General features: G+C 38.8%; 2 long non-coding RNA genes across 2 annotated transcripts; both read right to left on the bottom strand.

The window, feature by feature from the left end:
• Nucleotides 1-538: 538 nt before the first annotated feature.
• On the bottom strand, nucleotides 539-2,616 carry LOC132794901 (uncharacterized). The gene is made up of 3 exons (XR_009633359.1): nucleotides 2,385-2,616; nucleotides 1,460-2,314; nucleotides 539-988 (listed from the first exon to the last, which is right to left on the bottom strand). It is a non-coding gene; the product is annotated as an uncharacterized LOC132794901 (long non-coding RNA).
• A 1,987-nt stretch (nucleotides 2,617-4,603) lies between these two features.
• Nucleotides 4,604-23,203, bottom strand: LOC132794897 (uncharacterized). The gene is made up of 3 exons (XR_009633357.1): nucleotides 23,059-23,203; nucleotides 22,137-22,992; nucleotides 4,604-5,238 (listed from the first exon to the last, which is right to left on the bottom strand). It is a non-coding gene; the product is annotated as an uncharacterized LOC132794897 (long non-coding RNA).
• Nucleotides 23,204-24,644: the final 1,441 nt, after the last annotated feature.

Genomic DNA, 24,644 nt, shown 5'->3' with positions numbered 1-24,644 from the left:
TTCACGCACGAAAAATTACTTTAAATGTTCCTTCTATGATAAGTATTAGCGTCATCGTCCATTTTACAGTAATTGGACGACTAAAATGGACAACTCAATTTCTAGAATGAATGCTTAGAACATTAGAAACAATAATGCAATGTAATGTATGTACATACGTGTTGTTCAGGGTGTCTTTGAAATAATGGTTTCCGAGAACTATGAGAAGGGAAATTTTCTGAACCTAATACAACGCAGAGCTCTCGTGATATCCATAAATAAACACAACAAATATTTGCATGTAAGCTTTATCTGCATTTTATATATTGAATGTGATAATATCACACTCCCCACTTTCACTCTAGATTCCCTACGACTTGAATTGTCCGTCGGTACAAAGCCAAAAGCGCATATGGGTAATACTCTGGTAAATGTCGGGTGCGATCAGCTTTTCAGTGACAAAAAAAAAAAACATAAACTGAAACAATTTTAAAAATAAAAAAAGGTTATTTTGATAGCTCTAGATTAGTACTTTAATTAGAGCTAAAAATGGTTTTGGATTTTTGTTTCTATTTTGTTTTCTGTTCTGATAATTGCAAAAATTAACAAATTCGTACGCAAAACCAAAAAAATGAACAAATTTATATATCAGGTAGAATTTGAAGTAATCCACATTCTTCAGAACGGCATTTCACAATTTGCAAAAAGTATTGAGTCTCACGATCATGTTCTTAATACCAGTACTGATCTCTGTCATCCAGTTCTGCCTCTTCTTCGTTAGGTAGACAATATTTGGCAGTCACAGGAAAGTCATCGAGAACCATGTTTCCCCAAACTTTGGCTAATGTTCTCCCGGCGAATTCAAAATTTGTTTTCCCTAAGTAGAAGTCTGTGGCTCTGCCTTTGTTATCCAAATAGCTTCCAAACATGTCGTGTGGCAAAATCAACACAGAAAATTCCCGGCTTAGTGGGGCCATTCTCCTTTCGACTCGGTTGAAAGCACTTTTTCCTGAAATAAAAATGGATTTTACAATGCTGTTTACAAATTTATTTTGTTTTGTCCGCGCGTCAACAAGCCCGTGCTTGGTATCGCTGGGCCACTTGATGGTACTGCCGTTAGTACGTCAACGTCCAAATAAATAAATAAATAAATAAATAAAATAAAATAAAGCATTGTGGCAACACAAATTGCATCCAAATTGTATGCCTTTAAATGTTGTACTGCATGTGAAATAACCTTCCCACATCTGGGATTTTCATCAGAGCCACCATCGGAAGTTATAATAACCACAGGCTTGACTAGTCCTTCATCGGTCCTTGCTATTGATTTAAAAGACTCTAGCTTCACAATACTGTGGAAATCTCCAGCATGAGTTCCAGCAGTAGATGAAGAATGCTTTCCACTCCTTATGCTTATAAATGTGGGGCCAGAATAACCAACAGCTTTCGGGTCTCCCATTTTTTGTGGACTTATAATTACCTTCGCATAAACTGAGGGAATTAGCTTATGCCTTGGGGCAACAAACCCAAACGTGATCTGGCAGCTTGACCTTGTATTCAAGATGCATAAGCAGAGGTGCTTGCTCATTTGCAGCAGTCAAACCAATTGGCACCCTAGCCATGCCTTGTGACAAAAAAACCCTTGAGCAGTTCCGAGAACAGAGGCAACGCTTTCAAGATATTTTATAGGTGATGTAGCAAAATATCCATCTATATGCTGCTTGTGATAATCTGCTTGGGCTCGACAAAGCTTTACCGGTACCGTTCTCACATGACGTTTTCCTTCAATCGAGGAAGAGCTTCTGGGCAATAGTCTTAGATAGGTTGCGCTTCTCGATAAGTTAAACCCTTCTTTTTTGAGCTCTTCATGGAGATCAGACAAGGTTTTCACACTTCTGACAAGGTTAGTGCGCCTCCTTTCATCAGCTCCACTTCCAAACATGGCTATCTCCAAAATAGTTTTATGGAGAAGCGGTTGATCGTCTTCAATCGGGGGTCTGCCGGCTGAAGATTGTTGGCTACAAAGACTTTTAGCTTTAGGAATTTCTTCAAATAGGCAACTCAATTTTTGTTGTTTAGTCTGCCTGTATTTAGTTAGATCTTCTGTAATTTGTTGCTTGCGCTTGAGGATTTTTCTTTCCTTTTCAATTTCTTGTAGTTTTATCAAGCTCCTTTTAGATTTCGCAAAATATGTGAGAACGGTACATTGTTGAATTATTTGTCTGCGATATGACTGCTGCTCTCTGAGTTAAGGATACAATATTTGACTTTGCATTTTCTTGCGCAGACTTTCTGTAGCTTTTTTCGCTGCTGACATTAGTTTTTGTCTTTTCGTCTACAATAGTAAAGTATTTAAGTAATTTAGTTGGTTTGTTAACTAATATTTTTGATTATTATTTACTTACCATGTTCATTCCTTAGATCGATGGAATTGTCATTTGAATCGATCACTGATTGAGGAATATGATTTCCATTTTCATCTAAAATTTAAAAGTTTTTGGGTGATTTGTTCTTTAACCAATATTAAAATAGTTTTAATATTCACTTACATTGCTGAGACCTTAGATGCATATGTATGTATAGCGAACTACTAAATTAAAATATGGTTAATTCTAAGACGGAATTTGTCCCGTGCGAGACTTTTTACAGTGCACTGCCAGTGCAAATGACATAAACTGAAACAATTTTAAAAATAAGTGAATGTTATTCTTAAAGCTTTAGATAAGCACTATATTTAGAGCTAAGATTGATTTTGTTCTGTCTTACGATAAAATATATAAATTCGTTCATATTGTGGTTTTGCGTACGAATTTGTTAATTTTGGCAATTATCAGAACAGAAAACAAAACAGAAAGAAAATTCAAAAACCATTCTTAGCTCTAATTAAAGTACTTATCTAGAGCTATAAAAATAACCTTTTCTTATTGCTAAAATTGTTTCAGTTTATGTTATTTTCAATGTAAAGAGTCTCGCACGGGACAAATTCCGTCATGGAAGTACCCATATATTAAAAATATCGTACGTACCTTTAAGCATTCACAAAAAACGACATCGTTTTGATTTTTTTGAAAACGTGATTTTCGTATTTTTTATTACATCTTTTATATATGTTTAAAAATCCTTTTGTTCTTTTTTTGCTGATTTCCATATTGCCGTTGCTTCCCTTTGGCAATCCGACGGTCTTTTATCTGGATATCGCAGCTTGTATAATTTATCATAAACAACGATTGAAATAGTTCACAGTTTGATTCCATTGCAAAACACACGAGAACATATCACAACCGAAACTTTAAAATAGCTGATTTTCGATATACAAATAAAAAAATATGTATGTATATCGACTTAATTATAGAGTTGCATTCGGTACTTACTGACGGAGTAATCGGCGCGAAACCAATTTTTGAATAAATACTTTTAACAACAAAATTTTTATAAAAGGATTACGTTATCATTGTCCAAGACCCCTCCCTCCCCATGTAATGAAACATAATCATTTCCTTGACCCCCTCCCCCTAAGTGATTACGTAATACATGAATAGCCCCACATATACTTTTATTTCTTTTACGTTTTGGTTCTTGCTATTAACAAAACTTTCAACATGCTTAATAATGTATCACACAAAGCGCAACTAGTGTTGCAAGTGATTACACCAAAGTCGCAACACGATCAGTTTCCTGTATAAAAGGTCAATTTGATAGTCTCGACAATTTTCGCAATATATTTTTTTATTGGTCTTTGGTTTAATGGCTTTTATTGATAGAATAGCCATTTAATAAAATGGTTCACGCCACATTTTCGTGCTTTTTTTGATAAACAAAACAAATTTTAGTCAAAGTACTGCCACACTTTCAGAATTACTGAAGATGCGGGATCATTAGCCGTCAGTCTCTTATAATCTATTTAGACCAAGGGCGTCTGCTTTAATAATGCAGTTCTTTGATACAAGTATAAAGTGTTAAAGCTTGTCTCCTTTAAGTTTACTGCAAATGGCTCTTACATTCTGGTAGCCAATAAGTACAGAGTATGTTAGTTTTTGAATTGACAGACGTAGACGGAGGCTTTGAATTAGAATTATTACTACTGTTAGAAAGCGAAACCGGAGCCCGATTTTTCTTTTTAGCAACAAATTCTTTGTTTAATAGGTGTTCCGGCCAAAACTCTTTACAGCAAATGTTGCTAATAGTTCAGTAAGAACACTTATTTTTATATTAAAAGATGAAATTTCTCGCTAGCACGGGAAAAAAAAAATTTGTCCACCTTAATATAAGCCCGAACATCATCAGATGGCGTTTTCGGGGCAAGCCATGAAACAAAAATCTGTTTAAGCGGTGGCACCGCAACTATCGTGTTATAGACAATTAAAGTAGGAGCTGGAGGCGATTTTTCAATCGTTACGGGACTGATGATCTCGACAGAGGATGGTGAGGATTGAATTTCTTCAACCGTCTCCAACTCAATCGACACCAAAATGTAATCAAATGATTTTTAAATATTATTCTGCTTTTTTTAATGATTCTGATCGTTCAATTATCGATAATTTGGTGGTTAAAATTTGTTAACATTCTCACCACGAAAAACTCGGGTTTTCTGAGTTTTTTTTTTAATTCATTTTAAATGTTACACTTGTCCTATTTAAAAACACTTAAGTAACATGTAAGAAAACTACAGTCCAGATTGCTATACCAGATCGCCAACTAAGACCCCCAGGAAGTGAGGGTTTTGCGAATACAAAAGTATTTCTTTAATAACTTCGACAAATTTTATCTGATCGCAACCAAATTTTCAAAAATTACAACTATTATAGTTATTATTGTATATACCAAAATAGAGGGCGTCCTTAATTTCTTCCCAATTAAGACTGGCTCCAGATTTGATGATGCCTTCGCTAGCCTTTCCTTCGATTTTATTTCGAATCGATCTTAGAAGTAGCTGACCATATGGCGTTTTACAAGTGCCGCTAATCAGTGCTAGGATTTCTTCCACATTGGTTATAAATTCATGTAAAGCTTTTCGATTACCATCGTATACAGGTAAAAAACGAATTGCGTCAGGTATCTTCAGTGATGATAGAACATCAAGTTGATTAACATTTTGCTCTCCTTGATCTGAAAGGACGTTTTCTGATGAAGAAGACGTAGATGATTGATCGTCTTGTCTTGATACGATGGCCCCTGTATTCTCGGATACACTGGTGTTGTTCCAGATCGACTCCTGGTATTTGGAATACGGTCTTTTGCTCCTCTCATGGTAGCTACTATCTGTTAATTAGTATTTACTATTAGTAAAGAATATATAATTTATATTTCAAATTTACGTATAACAAAACCAAGGTACGTATTTAAATATATTGTTGTATCTGGTACTTAAATTGCACCTAAATATTATATATACAAATATCGTTTCGAACATGTTTCAACTACACGTTAAAAGGTTTGACCTCATATAATTGCCCTTAGTCTGTGAGTCGCACTGAAACACGAAACTAACTGCAACTATCTCAAACTTGTTCCAGGACACATTCGATCGGCTTGAGCATATATTGTTGCTCTTAGTCTGTGAGTCGCACTGAAACACAAAACTAACTGTAACCATCTCAAACATGCTCCAGGACACATTCGATCGGTTTGAGCATATATTGTTGCTCTTAGTCTGTGAGTCGCACTGAAACACAAAACTAACTGCAACTATCTCAAACATACTCCAGGACACGTTCGATCGGTTTAAGCACATATAATTGCCCTTAGTCTGTGAGTCGCACTGAAACACAAAACTAACTGCAACTATCTCAAACATACTCCAGGACACGTTCGATCGGTTTGAGCATATATTGTTGCTCTTAGCCTGTGAGTCGCACTGAAACACGAAACTAACTGCAACTATCTCAAACTTGTTCCAGGACACATTCGATCGGTTTGAGCATATATTGTTGCTCTTAGTCTGTGAGTCGCACTGAAACACAAAACTAACTGCAACTATCTCAAACATACTCCAGGACACGTTCGATCGGTTTAAGCACATATAATTGCCCTTAGTCTGTGAGTCGCACTGAAACACAAAACTAACTGCAACTATCTCAAACATACTCCAGGACACGTTCGATCGGTTTGAGCATATATTGTTGCTCTTAGCCTGTGAGTCGCACTGAAACACGAAACTAACTGCAACTATCTCAAACTTGTTCCAGGACACATTCGATCGGTTTGAGCATATATTGTTGCTCTTAGTCTGTGAGTCGCACTGAAACACAAAACTAACCGTAACCATCTCAAACATGCTCCAGGACACATTCGATCGGTTTGAGCATATATTGTTGCTCTTTGTCTGTGAGTCGCACTGAAACACAAAACTAACTGCAACTATCTCAAACATACTCCAGGACACGTTCGATCGGTTTAAGCACATATAATTGCCCTTAGTCTGTGAGTCGCACTGAAACACAAAACTAACTGCAACTATCTCAAACATACTCCAGGACACGTTCGATTGGTTTGAGCACACATTGTTGCTCTGAGTCTGTGAGTCGCATTGAGACACAGAACTAATTGCAACTTTCTCAAACATCTTCACGACACGTTCGTTAGGTTTGAACATATATTGTTGTTTTGCGCGTCGCAACGCATCGATTTTTGTTGTATACATACGTATACACACAAAAAGAATTCGACGACTCTTTGTACTGAAACGAACGATCCCGTTGTCTCTGTGTGCCTCTCGCATTGTTCTTAGAAAAAACATATTCTTAGAAAAAAACGCAGAATAAGGGGATTCACACAAGCAAATCATTTACATTGCGCCAACAGTTAAGTACGGTGGTGGCAGCGTGAGCAACACAGGCAATAAAGTCCTACTTTTTGGAAATTTTTCGGATTGTTTTATCATGTAAATCCTTCTTATAGTTCTCCTTTATGTCCTGACCAATTTTTGCGGCAGTTGACCCAGGATTACGCCTCACCGACTTCAAAACCTCCCGCTCTTCTCGATCGGTCTGCTTTGGAGGCCTACCAGAATGTGGCTTTGATTGAACTGTGCCGGTTTGATTCCAATTTTTTTTGACTTTTTTAATCATTGAATGCGTTTTAAAACCAAATCCGACAATTTCCAGCTGAGATTTCCCTTTTTGGTCCAGTTTGACGAACGGTTTCCTCCCTCGGGAGCAATTTTGGATGAGTGGATCGAAATACCACCAGAATTCACCAAAAATTGGTTTAATCAATGCCAAAACGCTTGATTGGCACAATAAACCTATTTATCCTACCTCGTACTAATTTTTGTAATGTTTTATCAATAAATGGCTTTTTTTAAACTAATTTAAGTTTGTACGCAGACTTTTTCTGCTTAGTGTATGTTCTTTTTGTCTGAATTTCACCACTATTCTCAGTATTTCACAATGTACATATGTGTCTAATGTGTGCTAATAATTTAAATATATATAATATATTCATACATGCATACTTTTTATAATGTTGTGTCCGGCTTAAAATAGAGTAATAGTAATAATAATAGAGTAATAGAGCAATAAGTACATACAAAGTAACACTCTTGGTGTAGAAGTCTTTTTTTGTTGATGTAAATTGAAACGCACAGTTGTTTTTTTACTCTTTCTTTTTTATTTCGACGTCGGCTTAGTTGCAGTGTTCACACTCGACTGCAGAGTCGAACCAAACGTCACTTCGCAATTCTGACTTCTCTTTTTTGTCGTTTTTTATAACGGTCGTTCCGATTGTGTCCAGTCAGATCGTGCCTCTTCACGTTTGTCGTAGACTCTACATCTCTACGAATAGGGTAGAGAAGGTAACTCGCGCACATCCTCTACATACATATATACACGACATAAATGCATATATCCATTTCACTCCAATACATATATACATCCATCCATACATATATCCATATACCTCATACGTATATCCAATAACACACATATACATACATATTTATATAAACAGCAGCAACTTGTAATCAAGCTATTGTAATAAAGATTCACGCTGCTGTTTGTGTTTTATCTAGCAACTATCTTCCTCAAATCAATATCGATATTTCTTGAGGCATAGCCAAATTTCCTCTATTATTTGTGCTTTGCGGTCGGCTGTTTACTTTACTCTGAGTCTATGTCGAAAAAAAGACTCAGTGACTGCCGAAGCATAGTATGTCCAAAAGCCAAAAGGGTGAGAAAGATTCCAAACACTCACTCAAGCTCCCGACCACAGCTCGTCCAAAAAGGTCACTCCTGGAACGTATTCCAGCGAAGCTGATAAAGGAGTCCGATTTCGTTTGCGAAGAAAACTTCGTAAACACGACTTCTCGTACCAAATGTGACAGATATCGGGAAGCCCGATTGCATTGAGTTGGGTCATTCCAAAACCATAGCGCTGGCTCAATTCCTCAAGAACGAGAGTCATTTATCCAGGAACGATTCTCTAAAGGAGCAGTACAATGCCGTTTTCCAGAACGGATTCTGTGATGCTTCAGAAAGGGCGCATGGAGCGGCGATCTATGTATGTCCGCATTCAGACGGCGAACAAAATTACCACGCTTCTCCTCACTGCGAAGACAAGAGTGGCTCCTGTCAAGTCACTCTCAGTGTCACGTTTGGAACTTTGTGGCGCAGTCCTGCTGGCTGAGCTATCGTCGGCCCTCCTCCTGAATCTTCCAGCAGAGTTTCCAGGCTTTCTTTTGGACATGTTCAACAGTTGTTCTAGCTTGGTTAAACAAGCCACCATGACAGCCTTTGTGGCCAATCGTGTGGCTAAAATAGTCCAAGCCAGCGACTCCAAAAGTTGGTCGCATATGCGATCCGAGTACAATCCGCATTTCTTGCAAGCCGAGGTGTCCTACCACAAGAGGTGATTCATAACCCTTTGTGGTGGCATGGACCAGAGTGGCTCCACCTCCAACCGGATCAATGGCCAACTTATTCAAGTCCCATCCTGGAGACTCTGCAGGAGCAGCGGATTAGGTTAACATCGCCAAGTTACCTCCTACTCCTGATTTCCTGAGCAAGTTCTCTGATTTTGAAAGAGCACTTCGTGTGGATTTGTAGGGAAACATTCGATCGTCTTGGTCACGGCATTAGCTGTTACGTCGGGTTGAAAGGTAAAAACACTTTGCAGAAATTTTCACTTTTACGTTTCACGTTTATTTTTTCGCGCTTGAAAAAAAACTTGTTGTGCCGCTTGAGAATGTAGAACATATGTGAAAATGCAAAAGGCACTAAAAAAGGGCAGGGTGACTAACATGAGAGGAGAAAGTAAATCAGTGTGACTGCGCGTGTGACAAGGTCACACGTGATTTGAGCATACACATGAGTGCCGATCACCAGAGACACCATTGACGGCTGGAGCCAGAGTTCGTCGGCAAGCGTAGTTCTGCGGAACTGTTCCAAGAGGGTGCGGCAAAGTTGGGGATCCACTTGCAGCAGCATCTTTCGACAGAAGTCGGATGTGCGAGAGCGAATGATCGCCGTACATACGCCCTCCCTACCAACGCGGGTGACGGATAGCGCAGATATGGCACCGGTCGATCAGCGCTCGACATCCGGCGTCTATGAGGATGTTCTCTGTCGGCAGTATGCTCACAGCCTTAGCCTGAGGCAAGGACGTGAGAGACGTTGGAAATGCCACCTTCGGTCAGAGATGAGGCCTGTCGATGGTGAGAAGGCGAGCGAGAACGTGATCGTGCCGGAGTCAAAGTCCGAGCCGGGTCCGGTTGCTCGTTGCGTCTTCGCTGGCGATTGAGGCGAGCGCAGCGTACCTCCTTGAAGTGCAGGTGTGGTGGTCCTTCTGGCACACTCTGCAACTTCCCGCTGGTAGGCCACAAGCAGAACTAATTAATGAGTACTGCTCTTAGGGAGATCGGCCTCGAATTAAGGCAGGCTTTAATCATAGACAGAGTGGATAACTCTTCGAACGTATATTTAGTCGGCATCCCATAACCCTCCCATATGTGGGGCGCCCGGTGAGTTGAAGTGCCAGGATAGGTTTTGGTGGACATGCTTCGAGATGATGCACTCTCTGATCGCGTCCATGAGGTCGGTCGAGATGACCTTTTCAGCTCCCATGAACGTCTTCCAAGTGCATCTGCTGTGGGTATTCGCGACGTGCTATAAAGCGGGAAAACACGGCCAGGAATTTCTCCTTCGTGAGGTCTGAAATCGCCACCAAGTGGATCGACCTCGTGCTGAAGCACACGAAGAAGCAGACGTACCCCTTGGTGATGAGGTAGGCTCGGCCGGTGTGGTAAAGTGAAGTCCCGTGTGCGCAAATCGTATCGAGTAGGATGCCCTTTCCGTGTGCAGATCTCCCATCATTTGGGTCTTGGGTCTTGCAGTCTTGTAGACCACACAAAACTTGCAAGAACTGATGATGGATTTGACGAGGACCTTTAGCTTCGGAATCCAAAATCTGGAGCGGATCAGACCCATGACTATTTAGTTACCCCCATGCACGTATATACGATGAGAGTGAAAGAATGAAGTCGAGCAGAGGAAGAGGAAGAGTATGATTGAATGACTCTAATCACAGCATAGGGAGTGGGAAGTGCCCACCTCGGAAAGGTTTGGCATTGCGACACGATGATCAGTCGCTCTTGGACCCTTGACAATTCATCTCATTGACCATGGAGCATGGAGCTGCCAATTTTTGACTATTATCAATAAAACGGAAAACGAAAGCGGAAGTGCGTAGGGGTCTGGGAAAGTCAGAGACCTGCTCAGGCAATCAGGAGAAAAAGCAACTTGGCGATGTTACATCTAATGCGATGCTTCAGCAGAGTCTACGGAATAGGACTTGACGAGGTGGGCCATTGATCAGGTTGAAGGATTGTACACGAATCGCACCTGACAAACAACTTTTGGAGTCGCTGGCTTTAACTATTTTTGCCACACGATTGGCCACAAAAGCTATCTCTTGTACGGTGGCTTGTTAAGCCAAGCCAGGACGATTGTCAAATTAGTCCAGAAGAAGGTCTGGAAACTCTCGTCTGGAAGTTTCAGGAGGAGGGCCGAGGATAGCTCGGCCAATAGAACTGCGCCACAAAGTTCCAACCTGGGCACTGAAAGTGACTTGACAGGACCCACTCTTGACTTCGCAATCAGGAGATGCGTGATCACTCTGTTTGTTGTCTCAACGTGAACATAGATAACCGCTCCATACTCCCTTTCTGAAGCATTACAGAACCCGTAGTACTGGAGCTTCACTCTTGCTTGGAGCTGAACCCACCTTGCAATCAGCATCTTTCTTAGAACAGGATAGCTCCCGAGATACTCCTTCTGTTGGAGCATCCCAATCAAGCGTTTTTAATTAGATCTCCTGCATGAAGATCTTGGCTCGGATAACGAAAGTGGCCAGCCACTCGGCAGGTTCGAAGAGTTTGGCAATTTGGGATACGAGTCCTGATGGGCAATTTCTCGTGGCAGGAAAAAAAACTCGTCATGGGCTAGCCTCCTGATGCTCAGAGTTTTTGCCGTACTCGAGTCCTCGATTTCCAGGAAGTCCTCTCGGAGTAGGTGGTCCTTTGGGACATTTTTCGGCACGCTCTTGTCGTACGCCGTCTATTTCCTCAGCGGGAAGCCAGCGCTTTCAAGAGCTGCGCAGACTAACGTAATGGTCCGGATGGCCTCTTCTTTAGTGTGTAATACACACTGTGTATCCCTGCCAAGACGTCGTCCACGTACATGCTGCCGGAAATGACTTGGCTTGCGAGAGCCTGGCCCGTAGGGCCAGGAAATGCCCGCAGTTAACAACGAATGTCATAGTGCTTAACTCGAAGTCACCGATATCACCGTCCGACGTACGAAACAGAATTCGTTGGAAATGTGTGTGCTTTGCGTCCATAAGGATTTGACGATAGATTTTCGTTATGTCCGCATTAAACACATACCGAAAATATCGCCATTTTAGGATTAACAAAGTGAGATTAATTGGAGAATGAGCCCTGGATGAAGGGGCTCATTCAGACTTTAGCCATTTAAAGACGGACAGGAAGCGTTGAAAACAACCCGCACCTTCTTTGTGGTGCTGTCTGTTTTAAAAACGGGATGATGAGGCAGATAGAAATTAGGAATCGTGACCACCGCCTGCGGCGAGATGGGTGTCATGTGACCCAGGTTCACGTACTCCTGTAGGAGATTTTCTTACCCAAAAGTGAGCCACAAATGTTTGACCGGGACCCGCTCAGGATGACTGACGGAAGGATATCCGCGCCGATTAAAATGTCAATCTGTGCTTTTTTGTCGAAGTATGGATTTGCCAGTTCGATCGCTGGTAGATCCCTTGGGAAACTTTGCGGCACATGAAATGAAGGTAGCTTGCCTGTCAACTGTGGGATGATGAACGCTGAGGTTTCGAAATGGAGTCTCGGCTTTATTGAAGAACCAATGCTGGAGTGACATAACCTATGCGCTTGGGCCGTTATTGCGTGCACGGTTCGAAAAGGCAACTTTATTCGTTGGAGTAAACGCTCAGAAATGAAAGTCGCTTTGGACGATTAGTGCACGGTGGCAAACATTGATAACCACCGTGCCGAGAATGATATTCTAAGCGTTCACGGCAAAATAATTTTGTACATTTGTTGCCGATTGGTTTGGAATGGACTGTATACTGGAATTCGGCATTGAACTAGAAAAAGAATAGGCACCGTTGTGGGTATTATCGCCCCGATCAAGCAAAGTGTTGTGCCGCCCCTTGCGTGTGAAGCAATTGTGCAGGGTGTTTTTTTTTAGGCACAAGTCACACGCTTTGCTCTTCTGAGTGACTCGAACTTTGAAAGAGTTAACTCGCCCTGAACTCTGTTATGATACAGAAGATACAGAAGTCTGCGAATGGACTGGAGACAGAAATATCAGAGTGCTCGAGAGCGGTCAAACACCGCTGAATAGTGCTCTGCAGCTCCTTAATCATTGCCGCTGACAGGTTGAAGAGGATATTGAGCTGGCTCGTTATCAGTAAGCGCTTGTTTTCAAAGCGCTCACAGAGAGCCCTTTAAGCCGAGGCGAAACCATCGTTTGTGAGCGGAAACTTGGCAATGATTTTATTGGCCTCGTCTGCTGTCTTTGAATTAAGATGGAAGAGTTTGTCAAAGGTGTCAACCTCCGATTGTGACCAAGATGGCAGCGAAAAGATCACGAAAGGTCCGTGGAAAACTTCAGTGTCAACTGGAGGGAGCCGGAAGTCACCGGAATACAGGAGGCGCGGATGCATCACTCATGACTGAGCCGGATACTTGGGTGATTAGCCCCTTTACACGAGCGAGACACCGCTCGTACACTGAATAACAGTGATCGTATTTGGCCTCTATCAGGCATGCTCCGGTTTTCATTTTTGGTTTTCGTTTTCGTTTTGGGACCAAAACCGAGATTTTCGTTTTTAGGTGCTTCGGTTTTCACACGTTTTTGGTCATCGTTTTGCTATCGGAACGTTTCATTGTTTACTGCTAAAACAGCTGACTTGTGTTTTGGTTAAAAGTAAACAACGCGAAAAAATGTCTTTTGTATGTCCAATTTCGTGCGTGGATTGAACTCACATAAGGATTTTTTTATCCTGCATAGTTTAATTATGCTTCCCCTGAATGAAATATATTTGCCTTTTGTCTTTTTTGCAAAGAAAGATTTGAAACTTTCTTTAAAAAAATCAGTTGAACGACAATCAGCTGTTTCCCATAAAAGATGGGGATGCCACCTTTTTGAATGCATTTCATTCCGGTTATTCCAACAATTTTTTTTATAAAATTTTAACACATAAGTAATTAAATTAAATAAATTAATTTTTAAAAAACATATTTTACCCAACTTTCTCAAATTTATCGCCATCCGTTTGATTATACAAGTATTTTTAACTTGCTTTTTCATTCTATCAAAAGTATGGCAACTTAGGCGATAACGCATGGTGTCAGACTTATCGGTCGCCCACCAAAACGAAAATTGTTGTTGCCGACGGCTATATATCCTGATATCCAAATTTGAGGTGGGGTCAGAAATTAGTCGTTTTAAAAATAATTACAAGCCTAATTGATCTGCTGGCGGTCTTAAAAGAACGACAATAAACCAATGAGTCAACTACTTTTTTTCCTTTTGCAAATAAGATCCGATTTAATATAGAAAAAGGCATTTACTTTTCATTTCTACAAGACAAATTTTCTCGTTTTGGAATTCGAAAAAATCTTGTGAAAGTGAAAACGAGAGCACCAATTTTTTCGTTTCCGTTTTCTAAACGAAAACGAAAACCGAAAGTGAAAACCGGAGCATGCCTGTATGCCTTCACTGTCACCAACTCGTTTTAGTGCATTAGCGCACGTGGCATAAACGGCCGCGACATTATCCCAGGGAACTTTCAACCGGTCGCGCGGATCTCGTTCTTATGTCGTCCTCGGCTACAGGTCCTCTGACCCGACTCTCGAATTGGACTAGTCTGTCAGAGACGGTGACGAAACTTTTGAGAGCCATAATGCTAGTTCTGGTGAGTTTCACCTGAAAGCTCGTGTGGTTGCCTGACTATGCACAGCACTTGGAGGTTTTGGAGCGTTGCTGTGGCGCGTGACAAGTCGTCTCGGCAACGAAGGAGTTTTAGCAGTCGGAGACAAACGATCAATTTTGATGCGGAGTTGAGCTGCAGGAGTTACCTTTTCCTTATCGACTTTGGACCCAGAAGGAGCGAGCGAAGCGGACGACAGACGACAAGCTGGAGCGGTTGGAAGCTTGAGTGAAAGCTTGGAGTTCTTTTCACTCTGGCATTCGGACATGCTATGCTTCGGCAATCACATTAGAGCCTCTTTTGTGCCAGAGACTCACGACAAAGCAAGTAGCCGAAGAGCAATGCACAAACAAAACTGGAAATTCGGATTACAAGTTGTTGCTGAACTGGGATCAAAGTACAATTTAGTGGGTACTCACTATATTTAACTTTAGGAATTTATGTTAGTTGGTTATGTATGGTTATATGAGTGAAAGCTTGGAGTTCTTATCACTCTGGCATTCGGACATGCTATGCTTCGGCAATCACATTAGAGCCTCTTTTGTGCCAGAGACTCACGACAAAGCAAGTAGCCGATGAGCAAAGCACAAATAAAACTGGAAATTCGGATTACAAGTTGCTGCTGTACTGGGATCAAAGTAAAATTTAGTGGGTACTCACTGTAGTTTAACTTTAGGGATCTGTGGTAGTCGCATGCCATATGGATATGTATATAAGTAATGTACACCAGACAATGTACATGTGCGCGTTTGTGGATGAAACACTGTTATTTAGAATAAAATAACAATACGAGTTGGCATACACATGGAGTGTGTTATTTACAGACGTACGAACGACAAGTGCCACTATAAGACACATCCAAAAAAAGCCAATCGGAAATATAAGCGAGCTCTTTATATCGATATGGATACTTACACGCATATACAATACACTTTTTTTTAGAATATTTTCTTTTTTTAAATCACGTTTATATAATACTTGGCGAAAACACTTGTCTTGTGGAAAACACTTGTGTACTTGGAAAAAGTAGAACATATGGAGCATATGGAATTGCAGAAAAACACTAAAAATAGCAGGGAGACCAACACGAGGTAAAAAGCTAGATCAGTGAGACTGCGCGTGTCACAAGGTCACACGCACAGTATACCAACATTTGTCGCTATCGACAACAGTTCGATATGTGGGTCGCGACCCCCTTCCAGACAAGAGATCCATACTCAAGTATAGGAGTGAGGATCGCTGAATTCTTTCGACCAGCGTTTTATGTTTACCATATGTTATGTTATGTTTTTTGCATAAAGCAGAACACCTAAGTCATTCACGGATTCTATTCTCTCTAGAGGAGTATCATATAGAACATAATTATTTACCTGGGGAGATCCCCTAAAGAAGGTCATAAGCTTACATTTATTGCAATTAAGATTTAACATATTTACTATGCACGAATATTCTAGACGATTAAGGTTTCAACAGTGAGCTCGCAATACTATCATTAAATGTCAGGCAAGGCTTAACATCTGGAATGCTCTATAACAAAAGGAAGATCATTTATGAATAAAGTAAACAATAGAGGACCCAAATGACTACCCTGGGGCACACCAGAAGTAACTTAGATAAATGTAGAACCAAAGAATCGTTTTAATAAACATACTGGATTGTGTTGGAAAGGTATGAGGAGATCCACTCAATTAGGCTATGAGGAAACCCTAAAAGATTAAGTTTATGGAGTAACACGAGTCAAAAGCTTTACTAAAATCGGTGTAAATGACTTCCGTTTGCATTTGATTCTCGAATCCTTTAATTACAATAGAAGGGAACTCCAATAAATTAGTAGGAACCTAGATTTCAGAAACCCATGTTGGTAAGGTGAAATTATAAATTTAAACAGATGTTTCGGTTGGGAAGTTATAATTTTTCAAATACTTTCGGAATCACAGACAAATTAGATATACTACGGTAATTTTGAACATAGCATGAGCTAACGGATCATTTAAACAATTTATGAAGCGGTTTACGGATACTACCAGCGCAATACCTTAGCACACAACTAGGCACTCCATACGGGCCTGCCTTAAAAATAGGTTTTATTCCCAATAGTTCAGCTAAAATATAGCTTTCTGTAATTAAAGATTCAGGAGAGGATATTGGAGAGGCTCTCGATAGACTACAGGTTTAGGTCAAACACAAAAATAAAATAATAATAATAATATCATAACTCTGATACAATGATACTCCTAAAGGACTATCAATAAAAACATGAGATGTAGAGGGGCACACTCCATTAAAATTCTTGTTGAACTGCCATGAGATACCAGCAATATTAAAGTCTCCAAGGGCTATAAAATAATCACGATCAGAAAACCTTTAGAAATGTAATTAACATAATAATACAGATATTAAATTAAAACTTTTAACCTTTTCGGGACGGGGTTTTATTTCGAAAACCAAGATAGTTAGAGAAAATCCTTTTTCAGATTCTGAAAGATGACTAAAAATAATTATGTACTGCATACTTGGAAATCCTGAATTCGTCCTTTTATCCTGGGACATATAATCCCAATCCGAAGATATTCACCGTTACTTTTTTGTTTACATTATGAAATAGACACTTATAACTGTGTTTGGGATATTTCACAAGTGCTCTAGCATTAAAATTATAGAAAATACGATGCAATGAAAAATTTTGGGACGTATTGTCCAAGTATGCAATGAAAAATTTTGGGACGTATTGTCCCAGTAGTCCCGAAAGGGTTAATACTTACACGTTGGAAGCAAGTAACGAGTCTTGCTAATGTTACCAAATCGAGTCCTTCGCTTCTGATTGGCATTAAGTTTAACCAATAACACTTCGTAACCCACGTCGAAAGCGTGCTTCCGGAAATTAGTCTCTTGGAAAGTGCCTTCTGTATAGCATCCATATATCCGTAATTAAAGTTAAATATTATATTTACTTGTATTAAATGCAATGACGGATTAAAGGCAGTACCGGGACTATTCAGATATTGAGAACAAGTAAGAAAGTTACAGTCGAGTGTGCTCGACTGTGAAATACCCGTTACCCATTTTGAATAAAAACAAAATATTGCGGTATTTTTTCAAAGTATACCAAAAATACAAATATACTAAAAATATAACAAACGGTATATTTGTTATATCGATATACAACCACATTCAAAATATACCTTAGACGGCACAATATACCAGATTGTCGGCCAAAGCAACTAAGACCCTTGGTATGTAGGCGTTTTTCCCATACAAAAGTATTTCTTTAATAAGTTCCACAATTTTTATCTGATCGCAATCAAATTTTTAGAACTCATAAATACTATAGTTATTATTGTATTGTAATTGTCAGGTGGTTATATTTTTTTTAATTTCGGTTTATTTCACAACTTGTTCTTTCTCTGCCTAACGTTCTCTACATAGTGATCACACTTTCGTCTCGTGCCCGATCGATAGGTGTATCGATAGGTGTTCTAACTATCGATAGATATTTAATCGATTAATTCTTAATGTTACCTTATGCTATATTTAAATCTAGTATTTACAATATTTACAGTATATACCAAATTACGCTTGTTATTCGATTTTATTGATTTGCGGGGACGGCAATAAAATTAGTCTTGCGTGCAAACATAACAAATGCTGTCGAAAAAAAATTATAGCTCTATCTCTTATAGTTATAGTGAGATCTAGGTGTTCCTTCTACCTGTTACATTTCCTACCGGCACAAAGTTATAATACCCTTCTACCCTATGGGTAGCGGGTATAAATAATGTGTTGCAAAGTGAATAATATATATGTGGGAAGACACGATTGTAGTGCAGGAGATCTCTGTAAATCTTTCTCTTCCATGATCTACCGTATTTAGCTGCACGCAGCAAGTCGCCTGTGTGATGTTTACTGTTGTGTCTTCAGAAACTGAGTGGCTGCAAGCCGTCGCTCTTCTTCTCTATTTCGTCATTCCGCACATATATTTCACCATTCAGCAGAGCTATTTCATTATGATCCTGTATTACGCAAATCAGCTGAACAACACCTGGCCCATGCTCAAAAGAGCTGTACTCTAATGATGCTCACTTAATTTAACAGGATGTCAACATATGTACATCTTTATTTAACATCAGGTTCTTAATATAATTTCTCTACGACACGGCCTTCTTAAATTTCATGCGTCCGTGCGTTTCGTATTTCGCAATATTTCTAAACATAACAATGATTTTCATTCATTATTTTCTTGTTTTTTTTTTTTCTTGACTTAACATTTAATTTCATTTCATCTTATTCATCTATATATATAAAAGAAAGTCGTGCTATGTCAGAAATGTTATAAATCAAGAACGGCAGATGAGTGAAAATTGGTAGGGAGGTAGCTTAGAGCCAGGAGACGGACATAGGATTATACTCCACCGAAATGGCTGCAGTTATAGTAATGAATAACTAAGTAGGCAGTGAGCATAACGTATCATACATTTGTGTACGATATTATGTATTTATACATATAAATACAGTCAGCAATGCCGCGAACAAGACGATCGAATCTTTCCCGACAAAGCTGTAATGCAAGAAGAATACGAAATACTCGACTTCGTGCCACACGAGAAGCGAACAACAGAGATCAACAAATATATAATTTGCTACGCAGAACAAGATATTTATCAAGTGCTTTATCGAGCAGCAGCGTTTCGATACGATTGCAGCAAGGATTACGGCTTGCATTCTAGCGTTGGCATTGGGCAAGTGGACGTTGTTTGTGAGTATTGTGGTGCATTAAAGTTTTCCAGAGAAACGGCTGGATTATGCTGCCTTAATGGTAAAGTGAAATTGCCGTTGTTGACTCCGCCACATGAGCCATTATATTCATTGCTTTGTGACGAATCACAAAAACCTCGCCAGTTTCTTGCAAACACTCGAAAATACAATGTTTCTTTCCAAATTACGTCTTTTGGGACAAATATTATCGAAGAACGAGGATTTAATCCGACATTTAAGGTATTTATCCCACTCAAAAATATTCGCTAATTCAGAACTTTACCGAGATGCCGTTTGAATTTAAAAGAATTCAATTTCCGATACGTCTTGCATTTGCATTACCATCAACAAATCACAAGGCCAATCCTTAAATGTTTGTGGTGTAAATCTAAAACATTCATGTTTTCCCATGGTCAATTATACGTGGCATGTTCACGGGTCGGAAGACCATCTGCGTTGTTTGTTTTTTGCGCCTGATAATAAAACAAAAAATGTCGTCTATCACAAGGTACTTAGGTGAAGAGCAACCTATGTACATATGTATGTAAATAATAATGAATGAAATAATACAAAAATCACAATCTGCTTATTTATTGTCATAAGGGCGGAAAAAGTTCGCCGGGTCAACTAGTATCAAATAAACATTACTTTTCATTTAAACATAGAAATTCAAATCAAATTACTTTTCTTTTAAAGTTAGAAACTTAAAACAAATTCTATTGGCGTCCCTTGCCCTGCTCAAATTTATCTTTCTTTTTTTTTTACTTGTCACATCTCTCTTCATTGTCATTCTCTTCTCGTACCATAACTCTTACTCGATATCTCTCCATCAATGTACATATACTCTCAGGCAATTGCTGCACACCTTGCAACGCTCACACGTGCCTCCTGCGTTACAGTCCCTCTGAACCCACATAGCCCTCGCCATGCAGCTACGGCGCAGATAGCTACATGGTGCGGTTGTAGCCTTATAAATGATTTAACTCGAGTCCATAGTACCTACGAGTGCCTCATTCGGCGGTCTCTTTCATTGATCTACATCAGCCTCATCAGGCATCGCACTAGCTGTTCGTGGGCATACTTATACGTTCGTTTACTAGATCTCCAAACATATCGGTCACCATCAAGCTTTCACATGATGACAAAGGGTCCTTTATATTTCGAATATTTTGTTTGTCACCAACATTATAACTTACAATCTTAGCTTTATTTTTGTCAAATCGTTGCTTTTCATATTCGTCATTTTTTTGTATATTTTGCAGGGTTCTTGTTCTAGTGCATTCAGTATCAATATCTTCGTCTTCTACCCATTGATCTGTTTTCCAATTAATATATCTAACAGACTAACTTTGGTTACCCTATTGGCCGTGCAATTCATAGCCAACTGCATCTATTTTAAAGATTCTTGCCAAGACCGCTCACTCATTTCTACCGCTGTCAACATTGCCTTCATGGTTCTTATGAAACGCTCTACTTGACCATTCGTGCGGCTAGCACCTGTTGCTATTAAATGTAAAACTATTTAAAATCAATACTGGCAAAGCTAAGGCCGTGGTCGGCAATCACGCGACTACGTATTCCAAGCATGCATATGGTAGACTTTAGTGCCGCAATCCAGCTATTAAGTTAGGGCGAATTGCGTGATGCAAATGAACGTATTTAGTTAAACCATCTATCTGCGTACTATCTATCACGTACTCCATTATGTAATTTTTACCATTCAACTTGCCACTGATAATTACCATGATCGACATTGATTTCGTCCATTTCTTTGTGTCTTCCTACACAACATGCCAGATCGCAATGCATACGTTTTCGCGTCTTCATGATTAAGTTCGTAATTTTGCAATTTTGTCAAGTCCGAAATTTCCGAATATCGATGCTGCTCTCCAAGTAGGCCGTAATATCCGTAATATCTGCTAACTCTACACGCAGTTCAGTTGCTTTAGTGTCATTAGAAGGCTAATCAACTATACTCAACCTCAAACTCAAGGGACTGTAAATATGCCCTCGGCGTATTCGTATTGGTCTTCTGCGTAACAAATGATGTACCACTCGCTATGTCAAGACTTGAGAAATTTGGTCCGATATTAGGAGCAACGGGTATTTATTTGAGACGATATTAGCATTATGTTCTCGATAATCAATACACAAGCGATCACTACCACCCTTCTTTTTTACTGGTAACATCGGACTCGAAAAAGGGATGCTAAGAGTTCCTGTATTTTGTCCCTCACTAATAATTTTTCTTCTATGCTCAATCTATGTACATATATGGGCGCCTCATTACAGTTTTATTGGCATCAATCAGACGAAGTTTTTGCAAAACTATTAATTTATAAATTCCTATTTTAATTTTTTTTTATTTTTCAAAAGTGAGTGTTTCCACGTCTCTATATTTTTAATATGGGGTGCACAGGTAATGGAGCCAACGCAGAAAATTTTTTTTGATAATATGTATGTATAAATATGAAAATATCTTCCATTCTTTCTTAATATATTACTTTTACGTATATAAATATTAAAATCTTAATAAATTACATTAAACAAATATGGTTTTTTAATTTTGTTATATGTTTAGACAAATTTTCTATATATTTGTTATAAATTTCAGCACGCTATGGCCATTATTAGTATTTTTGGCCGCTCTTTTATACAAGCGGATCCACTGTGAGACGTTGCCCTAGTGTTGGTGGCACCTTACTTTCACAACATTTGAGAACCAATTTTTAGCTCTTATTGAGGTGGAAAAATGTGATGCTCTATCGATTTATAACGCCATCAAAGTGTTCTTTTTTGACAACCAAATACCTCTTAAAAATCTAAACGGCTTGGCAACAGATGGTGCTAATGTGATGGCTGGCTGTTAATAGCCTTAAAACCTTAATTAAGTGGAGACACCAACTTTTTTTTTTTTAAATGTACCTGTCATTACTTACACCTTTGCTTAGGATACGCCTGTCAAAAATTAACGTCCGAAATTGAAATGCTGTGCCGTAAAATATATTCATACTTTTCGTTTACTCCAAAAAGAACACTGGAATTAAAAGAATTTCAAGAATATTGTAATATTAAGCCCCATACAATTTTAGGAGTAGCCATGACACGTTGGTTATCTTTAGAGGTTATTTTGCGAATTCTGAGCAGCTCTTTTTCTTGTCCCAGGTATTGAAAGTTAATAAACATTAGGCCAAAAGAGATTGGTCAATTCATGGCCAAGCCAGAGCTTAAAATTTACTTATTATTTTTAAGCTACATTTTAAAATTATTGGACGAATTGGTTCGTCAGGAAAGTCTTGGCGGAAGCGTAAAATAAAACACACCGTGCTTTGACTATTTATTCGCGACTATACATGTACATATATTAAATGTTGTTTTACATAATTGTGTGCAGTGCAGATGTTAATGTTAATGCACTCCTAATATTAGTTATCGATACTTATATTGATATATTTAGCAAAAATCATTAATGATTTAAACGTTGAATTTCAGTCTGAATGGGCTCGTTCGCCATATTTTTATGCAAGATTACAAAGCAGCATTAAGCTAATTTTAAGAAACATTGTAACGCAGAAATATTTTGATTTGAAGAATATAAAATTGTGTATATTTAATAATTACAATTTTAACTAGAATATTAAAATGTAATATAAACTTTTATTTATAGCTTAGTTGTTTAATTTAGTTTTTTTTACAAGTATTTAAAGTAAGGGTGTTTATTTTACACTAACGTGATCCGCTTAGGATCAGCTCTGGCCTGACTGGTTCCGCACTGGTTCCAGTAACTCGATGCGCCTGCAAAATTAACTTGTTTCAATCAATTTTCTGAAAAACTTTTTTAACGATTTCAACCAACACTACCACATATTCTACATCTTCCTTATATATGCATCTACAAACGCATAATGCGCGCTATGGCCAACAAGAAAGTCAAAAAAAAAGCTAATTATACTTTTTCGAAACATCTCGAAAACATATCTCTAGAGAAATTTATGATTTGTTGAGTGTATATTCACAAAACTATACTCTATAACTTGTCATAAGCCGATTTGGCCGACAACTCGTCCAATCCGATATATTGGCAAAAATGTTGCTACCCTAATTTCTCATTCACGATTTTAGTGCAAAAAAAACTGCATGCAATTTGGATTGGAACATGGATTTAATAGAAAGATAATTTAGTTTTCTATTGTTTTGCTTTTAAACTTTTTAAATTTAAGACTAAATATCACGTAAAAAAGCAAAAATAAAAGGTTTTTTTATCCGATATTTTTCTTATCGATATATGACGCTAAAGTTACGGAGCTATCTTGACGTAAATTTAAAAACATATATTTTGTATATATCTTTTCAAAGCGCGGGTATAAACTTTCTTTACTCCTTCAGAAATGTCGATGTATCGAGGGTTTCTTTACTCAAAACATAGGAAACATCAGTGTTATAGCCTATTTCCACTGCACTCAGTTTTTTTAAGTTTTTCAAAATCCCGTTTTGGGGTTTTCATTGGCACGATGGCACGGTAAATATGGCAACGGTAAATTTCTCAATATGACCGCTCTGAAATGTCAGCTGTTCAAATATAAACACGAGTTGGCGAACAATTCAAAAAACAGCTCGCGCATTTCTAAAATGGAAAATTTTCTTAAATTGCAAGATTTTTATGAGGATTTTAACGAAGTGGAGAAGGTATAGGTCATTGCCAATAGTAAAGAAATCGCCATAAGTTTGGGTTTATGTAAGTAGAATTGCTGGCAGCAATGTAATATTTACATACATACATTTACTTTTTAGCAACGGCATGGGTGTTTTTGGGAGCGCGATATTCTTATTCAAATTAATAGGCGGGAGTTTGGCATCCTTGTGGAGCGCATTCGTGGATTGGCCAAAAAACACACTACACTTCTCCTCCCATAGCTCGAACAACAAAGCCTCGTGGATGCCACTCCACGATATTGACGGCTTGCGAGTTTTTTGGCCCATCTAAATTATAAAAAATTTGCTTTAAAAAGCAAAATCACATTTTTATTTTTCTGTTTTCATACCTTGGCGCACTTGAAAGTCAGCTGTTTGTTTAGTGGTGAGCTCTTTTTCGTTGTCACATCGATAAAATATCGAGTAATTTCCCAAAAAGTGTGTTCGCTATTTCTACGTAGCTCGCGAACGTAGAAAACCCGACTTATTTCTTATGGGGTTTCACATGGGGCGAACGTAACATTCGACCTGAACGGAAAAAATACTTTAAAGTCAGTTCCTGCGTTGTATATGGACCTTGGTATATTGTGTTCTATCATGGACGGTATCTAACGCGCCCACTTTTGGAGTACTTTATAAAATTAAATATTACATTTTGAATACATTCAACAGCTTTCCGGGCATCATTCCATAAGCGATTGTGTAGAGAGAGGGACGTCTAATTGAGCCGCATCGTTGATCATGCAGCAATGATT

Source organism: Drosophila nasuta, chromosome 4 (genome assembly GCF_023558535.2).
Source record: "Drosophila nasuta strain 15112-1781.00 chromosome 4, ASM2355853v1, whole genome shotgun sequence".
NCBI classification, from domain to species: Eukaryota; Metazoa; Arthropoda; class Insecta; order Diptera; family Drosophilidae; genus Drosophila; species Drosophila nasuta.
The sequence above is the reverse complement of the archived record's forward strand: the minus strand, read 5'-3'. Positions and strand labels throughout refer to the sequence as shown.